Genomic DNA, 13,724 nt, shown 5'->3' with positions numbered 1-13,724 from the left:
TATAGATTATGACGTTTCCATTAAACACAGAAAACTGATTATGTATATCTCTGTATCCCTTTGTTAAAGGTCTGCTGTGATACTATTTTTAGGCATATATTATAGGTCTCAGATATATAAAAAACATGTCTATGAAGTGTTTTGCTTAAAATACAAAACAGATCACCCATTCTAGCCATGCCTCATACCTCTCTATTTCAGACCTGTAGAGAACTACTGATTCTGGGTCCGTAGGTTTAAAAAAAAAAAAAAGGAAGGGGAGCTTATGAGATGAGAATTCTACCGGCAAATACTCAGCTGAATGCTGCCGTGATTAAACGCCAAAAGCCACATCAAGGATTATTTCTGAGTACCTTTTTATATCCGGCTTTTTTACACATACTCTTTCCAGTACAGCATTAGCTCTGAGTGTTAGCGATGCTTGCTAATGTAAACAAAGACCATATTACTTCCAAAACATGTTGCGCATTGTTTCTGATAGCAACGTTTCTGATAGGGCCGTGGGTGTAAAGGCAGCCCACATTTCCGATATTACGTCATATCGGACGCAAATCTGGATCAGCTCCGTTGTAGCCCCGTTTTTAGAGATGTGGGTACGGAGGAAAAGAGAGAGGGTTTTGTTTTCTGACACTTAGTCAGTTACTATAGTCACTCCATGTTATTTGGCATTTACCAAGAAAAGCCAACATTTAAATCATGTCCATTTAAACACACTAATTATTTCACTCCAATCCTATATGTGTATACAGAATAAATAACACATTTTCTTTCGGACATTATAATCCCTGACAGTTTTACTTAGTTTGGTATAAACTGCATAAACTTAACAAACTGATCCAAGCACTTTAGTTTTGTTTCCAATGATCTCATTAGGCGCGTTCACACCAAGTACTTTTCCCACAGTAGTTCATGAGAACTTTAGTTCATGAGAGTTCTTTTAGTTCTGATGAACTAAAGCAGATCGCGTTCACACCAAAATGAGTTCCTGGGGGTGGATTAGGCAAATGAGCCGCTGACGTCACTTCTTCTTCTTCTGCTTTGGTTTTACTGGCAGGCCGCAAACAACTTCACGGCGAGTACAGTAGGTGGCGGTATGCACCTTAAAGTTGCAATCCGCCAAAAAACCGAGAGAAGAAGAAAAAAAACTTCCGCTTCCGCTGTATGCTTCTGTTTACCTTCCGACCTCAGTCAGACAAGCTATGGAGTTGCTACGCTGATATTTTAATGCGTGCAAGTAAAATGGCTGCTTTTTAAAACTTTTCGGGAGTTGTACGGGGCGTGGTTTGCATTCTGCACAGCCAATCAGACGTACGAACTACTTTCTCCCACAACAGTCCCTGCTCTCTAGCAGGGACTGAAAAGCGGGTCTGACGAACTAATTGGAGCTACTTTAGTTCCTGGGGCTTTTTGGTGTGAACGCAAATATATCGTAGTTCTGATGAACTATTGTGGGAAAAGTACACCAAAGTACTCCGGTGTGAACGCACCTATTAAGAAAGGCCCATGGAGAGCTTTAGAGTCTGCAGAGCTGCATTCAAACTAATCTCCACACAACTGATTAGACAAAGTAATCATCCCTTTGTGAGGACACCATATTTTGATTTGTGAATTAAGTGTACGAAGCTTTCTCTGTCTTCTCTGTCTCTTAAAAAGTATTATATTGAAAAACTGTGATGGAGTTTGCAGATTGGTGTGAGTTGCAAGGATACAAGCAGATGGACAGACAGCCAACACACAGTTTTGCTCTTGGATTTGTTTAGTGTCACGTGGATGGAACTGTCAGGAAGATTGTCGTCTGTCAATAAATGCTTCAGTACCAGTTTGTCATCCACATTACTCAGTGTCTTTCACTCAAACACACACACAAACATTCATATACACACACAAAATCACTGTCTGGCTCTGAGTCTATACATCTGTGAGTCCATCTGTCCACTATCATTTAGAAGTGGGGGAATTATTGGTATGAAATTAGCTGTAATAATCTATAGACCACATGGCAAAGAATGTGGCTCATATAGCAACAGAGGCCTGCCAGGAATGTTTCTGGCACTGCACATTTTTTGCATTTGCTGCCAATTCAGCTGTCTTCTAAATCTAACCTAGCCACAACCATTGAACAAGTTCACTTTGTTAACTGTAAAGCTGCTTTATTGTTGAATTTGGCCCTCAATAAACATTGCACGGGGGACTGTAGCTGTGGGTGCGGTCGTCTTTCAATCGGAAGGTTGTGGGTTCTATCCGCGCTCTGTAGAGTTAACATGATCGAGCTATCCTCTGGCAAGATACTTAACCCGAGGTGCTCCCAATGACGTGGCCAAAGGTGTGTATATGTGTTGTATGAATGTTAGCTTTCTTGATCAAAATGGCACATTGCTCTGTATGAATGGGTTAATGATGACTAAGGTTCATGAAGCCTGGATCAAGCGCTATTTAATACAGTACATTTTCTATAAAGACGACTATGGAAGGATCTTAAGAAACCTACTATAAGATAATCTGTGAATTACTCAAAAATGTGATTTACAAGATATAATAATTGATGAGAACAGATTGTTTTTGTTTAGTTCTGCTGTCTTTGAATACATGTAGGACCTGACAAATACCAAAGGCAGAATAATCACCACCCAGCCACTTAATATTTTTCCAATATGGCCAAACCAGAAATTCCAAGCAAAACACACTTTATTACGGCCCGTCCACACAGCGGCGTGCGTTGAAGCTTGCCGGCGGGGGGGGCTGAAACTCGACCACCAACCAATCACATGAATCTCCCGCCCCGGACACACAAGCACGCGGTTTGATTGGCTAGAGCTTGTACTGGCATATGATTCGATTGCCTGACGCTTCCACCGAAGCTTCAAAAGTTGAACATTGCTCAACTTTTGCAGCGAGCAACGCGAGCAAAGCTACGCTTCGCTCCCACAATGCAGTTCGGCGAAGCGTGACGTCACTCCATTCAAAGTGAATGGGCAGAAGCGTTGAAGCTTCAACGCACGCCGCTGTGTGGACGGGCCGTTAGTGTGAAAAAATACATTACTTCACCGTTGTACAAAAGCCATCGGCAATATAACACTTCATTGTATCTGTGATCCTTGGAGGGTGCCCATGTGTAGAAGCAAGAGGACAATCCAAATAAGGAGATAAAAGAATAAATTATTGCATATTGACACAAAGATAGGTTTGCCCAAGGAAAATTCCCTTGTTCACAGGAAACGCCAGTGGCATGTAGTTTTACTGACACTGGACTGCAGCATGCTGGGAATGGATCGATTTGAAGACGAGGACTGCACAAAGAGAGAACAGCATGCTCAGCAAACTTTCTCTGAATGGGCTCTTCTTCCCCAGCTGGCTGCAAAACTCTGTGATGGATTTCTTGGTGACTGAGAGCATCACAGCTGGAATTTGAGGCAGCGAGAGATACAGATACAGAGTGCAGCACTGTGAGACCCCATCAGTGCTGTTATTTTCCAGGCAATAAAGGGACATTTCAGCTCTGAGCTCCCTTCAGAAAGCAGAAGAAGAAAATACGTATGTTACAGTAAAAGTTATATTGGGTTCCAAACATTGACAGTTCATTTGTTTACCAACCTGGAAAATAAGCAGATGAAACAGAATAAGAACAGATCCATTTATTTATTAATTATGTCTTTCAGAGGCATTACGGATTGATACTGTTTTAAAAGTAGAAGCATGACTGATGGCTGATGTGTGAAACAATCCTAAAATGCTTTCAAAATGCTGTTAATGTGGATTGCTATTAGGTTTGATATAATAACAGAGGAAGAAAGATAACAAGCTGATGATCACTGCCGTTTTGAGGCCTGCATAGACCAACACCTACTTTCAGATGCAGGTCACACCATTAATCAGTGTTTACAGATACTGTACATAGTTTTCATCTCGTAGAGGTGAGAGGGTAAGAGGGCCATGGCCTAATTTGGTGGTAAACTACAGACTAGCATGCCAGGACTTGTAATAAAACATGTCGGATTCAATCGGTTCAGCTGCACCTCAGCTGGAGGGCCTTGTTTTGTCCTGAAAGCCCTCTATCAGATTATCGATTCCTCCCTCCAGAAGCACCCTGTGGCGCTTATTAACTGCGTTTTAACTACACTGAAACAAGTGAATCTCAAACCTTCAGAGACCAGTATTTTGCTGCTCTTTATCTTAAAGCGGAGAGCAGAGAGAGCAAGAGGATGAGTTTAAATATATGTTTCTCTTTGTTGACAATTTTCCAAAACACAAACAAATATTTAATAATGTGTGAAAACTGGTGAACAAACAATTAACACAAAAAACAATGACAAAATTACATTTTAAAAGTACTATATGCAGGACAAATGTGCAGTAGTTTAACCCTTTTGCTGGCGGTCATGCAGGATATAAAAGTAGGCTCACTATGATCTTACGCTTAAGCACTGATCTTGTTGTTGCTAGGCAACTGAACACAGCTATCAGTCAACAACAGCTATTTTCAGGCAATTAACAACACCAATACGACAATCAGATCCAAACACCTGAAACCTTTGAGCTCCACACATTATTTGTTCCTGCAGAAGGTCTGGGATGGAAGTTTGTCAGTGACTTCAGGTAGACTTGGAAGATCAGCAACAACGACTCTTCATCACAGTACTGCTCTTACTGTAAAGTTATACAGTAGTGTATACAGCTTTTATACACATGTGCATTTTTTTGTGAAAATTAGTTCAAACTCCTATAATGATCATCTGCAATGTAAGCATGCTTCATTAAAAAACATCTTAGGATACTTTACAGTGCTTTTAAAGTGCAATCCTCAAGCACAACACCCTGGTTTCAAAGCAGGCTGTAAAAACATGCACATCAGCGTTACACTTCATTGCTAGCTTTCTCGTCTATTGATTCATGCATATTGAGTGCACACACATTCCCATAAGCAATGCAAAGTGAATGAGCGGAAGTATCTTCAAAGGCCTTGTGAACGTCTCCGGAGGATCTCCACCTGAGCTCACTCCAGATGAACCTGCTCATCTCCAACATCTCACACATACACAGTGTATGTATATTAGGACCCAATGGAACCCAATGTGTTGAGGAATATAATTTCATATTCCAGTTATAGGACAAGGCTGCTGCCCCGTAGGGAACTCCATCATATTGCTGCAGCTTCAGGCTCTGATTGATCAAATTAAATTCCTTCTGCATTGTGTGCTTCTTTGTACTTTTCCAATACCTCAGAAAAAAAGGAAATCCCTAGAAAACCGTTGTAACATCCGACTCTGAGCACAGTGTCACTCATATCCTTTGAGATTATTACGTAGTACCTAATAAGAAATGAAAGACCTAGTGCGTCTGTGTGCGGAACACTAGTCGTGCACAGAAGTGAACAGATGTTTCTTTCTGACTGGAATTTTACATTTTACTCGAAAAAAGGTGAAAATGTTTCTGTTCTGATGCAGCACAGTACTGGGGAATCTATTTTAGGGAGCCATTTAATCCGCAATCTGAAAATGTTTTCCAGGGGAAAAACTTGTATCTTGTTTCTATGGATCTTACCTCGACTAGAAGCTGTTGGATGACAATTTTGATGTCAGTCAAAAATAGAAATACTTTAATGTAAGCACTATAGCCCCCTGAGTTTAACCTTGGCTTCAATCAGCTAATATGTTATCAAATCAAAGTGCATTAGAGCATGATCTGTGAGGATTAGTTGCTTCTAATCAATGTCATTTTTTTATTGTGGATTTTGTAGTAGTCAAACAATAACAAAGCATTGTCAAGCAGTCACAAGCTCTCTGATATTCCAAGATATGGATCATACCAGTAGTAGATTGACTGAAAAACAGATAATGTCAACAATGATTAGTTGCAGCCTGGCAGCTCTTGGTAGTCATAAATCAACCCAGTCTCACGGCATTTGGTGTTATAGTCACGAAATTAATTTAATCTATTGATTTGTGTTCACCAACACGATTTTTGCATTTTTTTCGTGTCACACAGAACGATTTTAACACTAGAACCGCCAACGGGTCAATTTTACCCGCAGCTGTTTTTTGATTGTATGTAACTTTTTTTCAATAAGATATTCAAGTTTCCCAGTCCGTGATTTTTCCTGAAAGTGTGTTATATAGCACCCTCTGTTGTTAATAATTGTCAATATGAAGTCAGATTGAAAAAATCGCCAAAAAAAAAGCCATTTATATCTGCCAGCGGGTAATATTTACCTCATAGAAAATGCAGCGTAAACATGACGTGTTGCTATAGCAACGTCTTTTGTCTACTGCGGTTCCATAGAGAGAGGCGAAGTCCCTCCCCTTCCGGTTGAGCTCCATGGGACCTTATTTCGGAAAAGTTATGCATTGAAGTCAATGGGGAGAGAAAGATTATCTTTCGATCCTGTTTGAATTGTGCCACGAATTACACATATGATGTTTGTCAACTTAAAAGATAATTTTACAAGTCAAAAAAATAAAAATGTGTCGTAAAACACAAGTAACACTTTTTTTGTGTGAAACCGCTCGATGAACTACATCTCCCGTCTCGCACCACACACCAAGACGGCCGTCACGTTGGCACATTTCACTTTTTTCTTTCAGAATGAGGCGAAAAGTATTAAAAGAGGTGAAAATCACTACTCTGGGCATGTTGAGAGCTGTACATACACACAAGGGGAGTTAGTCGGTTCCGTAAGAGCCAGCATGCGGGACCGGGATTCTGGGATTTGTAGTCTTTCTAGTTGCGTATTTTTCATAGTCTTATTTCAACAGTTTTACGACAAACTGTGACTTTTTTGACATGGAAATTATTATTTAAGATTGACAAACATCATATGTGTAATTCGTGGCACAATTCAAACGGGATCGAAAGATAATCTTTCTCTCTCCATTGACTGCAATACAAACTTTTTCCGAAATAAGGTCCCATGAGTCCCACCGGAAGGGGAGGGACTTCGCCTCTCTATAGATAGAGATATAGATTGAGAGAGAGATAGATAGATAGATCGATAGATAGTTATAGAGAGAGAGCAGAGAGATTTATTCCGAAACAAAACACAAGTCTAACACCAAGCGTTTAAATCAGCAGTGTGTTAGCGATATTTTATGCTATCTGCACAAACTATATCATATGAAAAGCTGAGAGTCCACAGATTCTATTGGTATTGTTTAATCCATGTGCGATCAAAACTCACTGTTCTACATGATAAATAAAAGAACATTGTAGGCTACCTGAAAATCAATAGTGGGTACATTTATACAGTATACGGTATACAGCGATGTATCTCTATTGGTAGTATATTTCGTACCTGCACCACGTCTTTTTGTCCGGTCGGGTCTTGAAGAAGCTGTGTGATTCATAAAAACATTTTCTGACTCAATATCTTACCCTAAGCCTAACCCTAAACGTTTTATTTGAAATTGTATAATGTCGGAGCTTTTTTGCCGTCCGCAAGGAAAATAAATGTGGCTCAGAGCCTCAGAATACTGAAATCTGTATTTTTTTTTATTTTTTTTTTTCTAATTTGTTATTATTTGGTGCAGGCACGAAACATACTACCAATAGAAATACATTGCCTCTAAAATCGTTCTGTGTCAGAATACTGAGATCTGTATTTTTTTTTATCTCTTTTTCCCTCAAATTTGTTGGTGAAAATGAATCAATAGATTAATTTTGAGACTATAACACGAAATGCCGTGAGACTGTGTTGTATAAATACAATAAGCTGCAGCACACATCTCTCTAAATTCTTTCCAGGCTGTGGGTGAGTTGAGGTGACACTCTTCCTCTAGGTCTCTGGTTTGAGTTAATTTTATTCAAGGCTTGAAGCTACAGACATGTATTCTAGAGCAACCCGGTATCACGGCAAGACGTGAACATGTGACGATCTACCATGCTGGGAGACGTGAATATGTCACGGTTTCGTCCCTTCAAACGTGACAGTTACACGGTATTGTTAACATGGCCCAACCAGTGGAGAAATACCCGGAAGTGCCAAGCAAATGGTCTACCGCGCCTATTGGTCGGTTTTTATTGTCAAAATGAGATGTTTTTAATTTATTTTTTAATCGTCAAACTTGATTTCGCCGATTTTCTTGTTGCCCTAGCTGGTCGACACCTCTTTTAGCAGAAACAAAGGCTACATTAATGTATTAAATCGATGTTAATCCATGTGTGTGGATCATAGACTGGTGTGGATGTGGAATTAACGGACGTGACGTTGTGCGATTGCGTTGCCAGGCAACGCAATTTACAAACTCTTCAACTACAACCCTAATTATATTTAAAAACATTTTAGAAGGCCGCACGAAATACTTTAATGTAAATTAAATGTAAATGTGAAGGGATGTGTGTAATGTGATGATTGACATTATTCACCCACGGATCTATGGGTTGGGGGTATTGTTCCGCATGGACATTTTAGTTAACCGGACTTACTGTTGATGTGAAATCCGAAAAGAAATACGTGCACAGCTGATATAAAAGGACTTGTCGTTTTTAAAGATATTACTGATTTTCTTTGAATATAAGAATGTAAATACTGAGTTAAGAGAATAGTCAGGGGATTTGGGTGATGGGAGACACATCTATGGATTCAGAATTTCAATAGCTTACTGTTAAATGACGGATATACCTTTCTGTCTGTGATGTTTTACAAATCAGATATTATAAGTAAAACATGTGAAATAATATAGCAATATCCTGTACAATTATGTGAAAACATGAATAAAACTACACATCTTCAGATGTTATACATACACAAGTGTCCTACACTAATAATACAAAGTTATTATGGCTGTGTGTACCTTGTGTGCACCGCCTAGTGGTTAAAGCACGTTATTGAATTAGTTGTGTATATGATATGTCAATGAACCTTAGAAAATCTTGAAAGGGATATGCAAAATAGCCATTATATACAGTCTTTAATTAACTATTAGTAGAGAATAACGAGTAATGAATATACTTTATAGGGATCTGCAGATAAATGTTTAGTCTTCTCAAGCAGCAACTATCAAATATCTCTCCTGATTGTTGGCACTTGACAATCACCTTTCCCTGAATTTTACTCAGGTGTAACTAAAGCCTGATTTAAGGGTTGTTTATATTTCACATCATTAATCAGAATCTGCAAAGTAACTAAAATAAATGTAGTGGAGTAAAAATACCAGGTTAACCTCTGAATTGTAGTGGAGTAGAATTGCTGTTTTGTTTAGTAATGGTTATTGAATATGGAATAAAGACCTGGTGTAACAATAATCAAAAAGGACATTAAAAGAGCTCCAGATGTCAATGATCTAAACAAAACAGTGACACCTGAAATGTATATTTAAATACTTTATTAAGGGCAGTGAATTCGTTTTTTCTGTATGTTTTTCAAATCAGTGTTATACAGTAAGTGTCATGGACAGTGTTACATTGCTATTATTATCCTTAAAATATATATAAAACAAAACCACTTATGATCTTTTTTTTTGGGTGGTTTACTAATGACAGTTAATTCTGTTTCTGCTATTGATGGTTTCATTTTTGTGAAAAATAATAAAATAATCAAATTCAATAACGTGCTTTAACCACTAGATGTGACTTTCTATCAGCTGTGCACCGTTATGGTGTAAATACAGCCTATCTACCAATTGGATCAAATATAAAAGTCAGCCGAATTAGTATTGATACTGCAAGGAGACGTATTGTGTGAAAAGAAATGTAAGATGTTGTTTAATTGCTGATATATTTATGATCCACGTCACGTTTTCAGTTTTGGCAGCAGTGCTTCCTGTTTGTCCAGAAGTCTTCTCATCAGCGCTCTATAAATACAGAACTACGGCAGATATGTAATATTTAATGCAGCCGAACCGTGTATTACAATGCCGTTATGTGATAACTTTCAAAGAGAAAAGCAAGCAAACTCGGAATAAAGTATTATTGTATTTTAAAAAAAAAATTCGGATTTCACATCAACAGTAAGTCCGGTTAACTAAAATGTCCGTGCGGAACAATACCCCCAACCCATAGATCCGTGGGTGAATAATGTCAATCATCACATTACACACATCCCTTCACATTTACATTTTAATTTACATTAAAGTATTTCGTGAGGCCTTCTAAAATGTTTTTAAATATAATTAGGGTTGTAGTTGAAGAGTTTGTAAATTGCGTTGCCTGGCAACGCAATCGCACAACGTCACATCCGTTAATTCCACATCCACACCAGTCTATGATCCACACACATGGATTAACATCGATTTAATACATTAATGTAGCCTTTGTTTCTGCTAAAAGAGGTGTCGACCAGCTAGGGCAACAAGAAAATCGGCGAAATCAAGTGTGACGATTAAAAAATAAATTAAAAACATCTCATTTTGACAATAAAAACCGACCAATAGGCGCGGTAGACCATTTGCTTGGCACTTCCGGGTATTTCTCCACTGGTTAGGCCATGTTAACAATACCGTGTAACTGTCACGTTTGAAGGGACGAACGTGACATATTCACGTCTCCCAGCATGGTAGATCGTCACATATTCACGTCTTGCCGTGATACCGGGTTGTTCTAGAGATATCAGGCATAGTGCAGCGTGGCAAACTGATGTATCATCCCATGGAGCCAGAGGTCAGGCCTCACACAGGCACCTTTGGCTAGCTCACAAAAATGCCTCATTATAACTAAAGGGATTCCCTGCAGGTCAGGACCCTGCGGTGTCTTTTCTATTAAACTGTGATTAAAGAAGAGGAGAAAGTGAATCTCACCTGCTGCTGAGCCGTGATTTAACTGAAGGTGCACTGTCATTTGCAGTAAATACATTTTGCATTTAAAGTAGAATCCACAATTTGAATACTAACCTAAGGCTAACTTAAAGGGCCTATGTCATGCTTTTCCGGTTATTACCTGTCCCCTTGTGTGTTATGAAGGTTTTTATGCATGTAAACGGTCTGCAGAGTCAAAAACCCTCAAAGTACACCCTGTAGCGAGTAAAACTCTAACACAGAAAAGACCTGTCTGTGCTGCCCCAAAACGCCTCGTTGGAGATTTCTCATTTTCCATTGTTTGCTTCCTGGGTTCTGTGACGTGTGAATACCCAAATCAACAACAAATGACCGGATTGGCCCAAATGGACCAATCCACGGAGCACCTCACACACCAGGATACCTTGGCTAACTAACAGGGAGTCCCCATTGACTTGCATAGAGCTCCCTGAATGCTGGTAATAGACGAGTTGGGATCGCGGAGAAATGCTCTCCGCAGACCCATTCTCACAGCGTTATAAACCTTTTTCTTACTCAATATCAAGCCACACTTATTGTTTTTACTTCGGCTGTGAGTGTTTGTGTGTGCTCAGGATGAGTTTAGCTTGTTCTCGCTGTATCGCAGACCCGGAAACCTGTCCGCTCCTCGCAGCAGCTCGCAGCAGCTCGCAGCAGCTCGCAGCAGCGGCGAGCAGCAACGAGCCTCGCAACGTCCCGACCAATCAGAGCACACTGGGCTCACAGGGAGGGGGGGGGGGGGGGGGGCAGGAGCCGTTTAGGACAGAGAGTGAATACCTGGGAATACACATACTATACAGAGATGCTGTATGAGAAACCAATGTGATTTTGGAAAATTGCACAATTTAAATATATTCTAGTAGACCTCAACAATGGAAATATAATCAGTAGAAATGGCCATGACATGGGACCTTTAATGAAATGTGCTATCTCAAATATGCAGCTTTTACAAAGACAAACCATTGCTCTCACTGATTAGTACAACTTTTTCCAGAGAGCAACAATCTAATTAATGACATTTTCTAAATGCTTTATCAAATTAAATGACAACCTGCATCCTGCCAACCCACTCGTGACATCATTCATGCCATCAGTGAAAAAACACAGATGCTAATTTCCCCATCTGTTTCAGCTGGATCAGTGTTTTGGTGAATACCTCTGATTGGATGGGATTTTGTCGCCTTTTGCGAAACTCAAGGCTGGTGTTTATTTGTCCTCTATGTCCAATAAATATGTATTCAATAAAGTATGACAAGCATGTGACTTCAACATGCACCGAAACTTCCGCTACACCAAAGCATTGAAAATATTTTGACTCCATAAAAGGTTGAGATGAAGGAACACAAGCTTCCAAACTGGGGGGTAAAGAGAGCTGGTAATGTTGCAAAAAAGAAAATAATATTTGAATGAGTGGAGATGACGGAGAATCCACATTCACTGATGGTAATTTCACAGTCTGGGGATTTCTGAAAGCTTGTTCTATTAGCCCGGGACACATTGGACATGGTTAGATTTCATTGGCCGGCATGTGGTAGCCTCACAGCTCTTTTAACCTTTATCAACCCAGGATTCTTTTCAGCAACGGCCTGCTTAATTGCTTTACATGGAACTTGCTTAGTTAGGCCAAAGTCTCCTTCAGGTCAGAAACATCCATCTCTATCTGAGCAAATGGGGGTTCAAGGCCAAATTATGAAGTTGGGATACCCAATGTTGTCAAGGGATTTATCCCCCTGACACTGATTCCAATACCTCTACTCTCTGTGTCCCCTCCCAATTTGGACTGATCCTTATTTTTGTTTAAACCTGATTAGCTCAGTTGTTTCCAATTGACATCGTTATAGGTTGTCATGTAATGAAATACATTCAGTCTGTATGTATTGTGAGCATTTGTAACTATTTTAGCAATGTGTTGGTCTTGTTTTGATTCAGTGCAGATATAACATACTTTGATAGACTGAGAAGGCGGTTGTCAAAAAAGACATCCTGAGGTGTCTTGGAGGTCTTCAACATTATCACTCACACAACAAACTTTATTGGTGGGTAATTACTGCCAAAATGTTTTTAAACTGTGCCTTTGGCCTCTTACATAAACAACCTCTAATCTCGAAGTCCCAGCCTGAGTTTCAGCCCCATTACAGACACAATGCAGTCTTCTATATTTAGAGAAAACTAATGAGTGTTAATTCAGCGACTTTAGCAAATAAAATACCAGCTATACATAGAATCAGAAATGGTTTTGATGTAATGTAAATCTATAACCTGAATCAAAGTGGAAAGTATTAGTGTTGCTAATATTTTAATTGGATTTATGTGGCAAGGTGTTTTGCAGATTGTTCAGGGCCTGGGAGCATACGGTGCTGTTAGCAGCATGAATCACTGATCAATAAACAGATACTACATTATCTGGTTAACTCCCGACACAGACACAAGAGTAAGTGAGGTACAAAACTGAGCAGCTTCATCCTTTGTTTTCCTCTCTGTGGGGGTCCAGCCACAAAAATCCATTTGGCAGTTTGATTCCTTTGCAGGGTGTCCATTGTTTAATTGCTGTCACAGACAAAAGACAGACTTGGGTAATTTGTTTTATATCTATACCTGAACAGAACCATGAATCCAGTGTATTTACATTAACAGAATCTCACTGATATTACATGCAGTCAACCTATGGTTGTGATATTTGAAGATCATTTATGGAAGTAAATCATTTAAGATTAAAATTGTTATAATTTAAATACTTGAGAGCGCTAAGCCCCTCATGATTTTCATCAAACATGCCAGCATTTAAAATCAGACATTGTGGTCAAATCAGGGTTAACATATTTGTTTATATTCCCAGTTTCCCTTTGTAGAATGATACCCTTCTTTTGAAGGGTTCTAGATGCTTCTAATTTAAACACACTGTGTTTTATTGTTAATTTTATGAAAATTCACAGAGGATGTGCCAAGAGCAAACATTCTAATTTTACCTGTGAATGTTGATAAAGG

This window comes from Trematomus bernacchii, unplaced genomic scaffold (genome assembly GCF_902827165.1).
Source record: "Trematomus bernacchii unplaced genomic scaffold, fTreBer1.1, whole genome shotgun sequence".
NCBI lineage: Eukaryota > Metazoa > Chordata > Actinopteri > Perciformes > Nototheniidae > Trematomus > Trematomus bernacchii.
The sequence above is the reverse complement of the archived record's forward strand: the minus strand, read 5'-3'. Positions refer to the sequence as shown.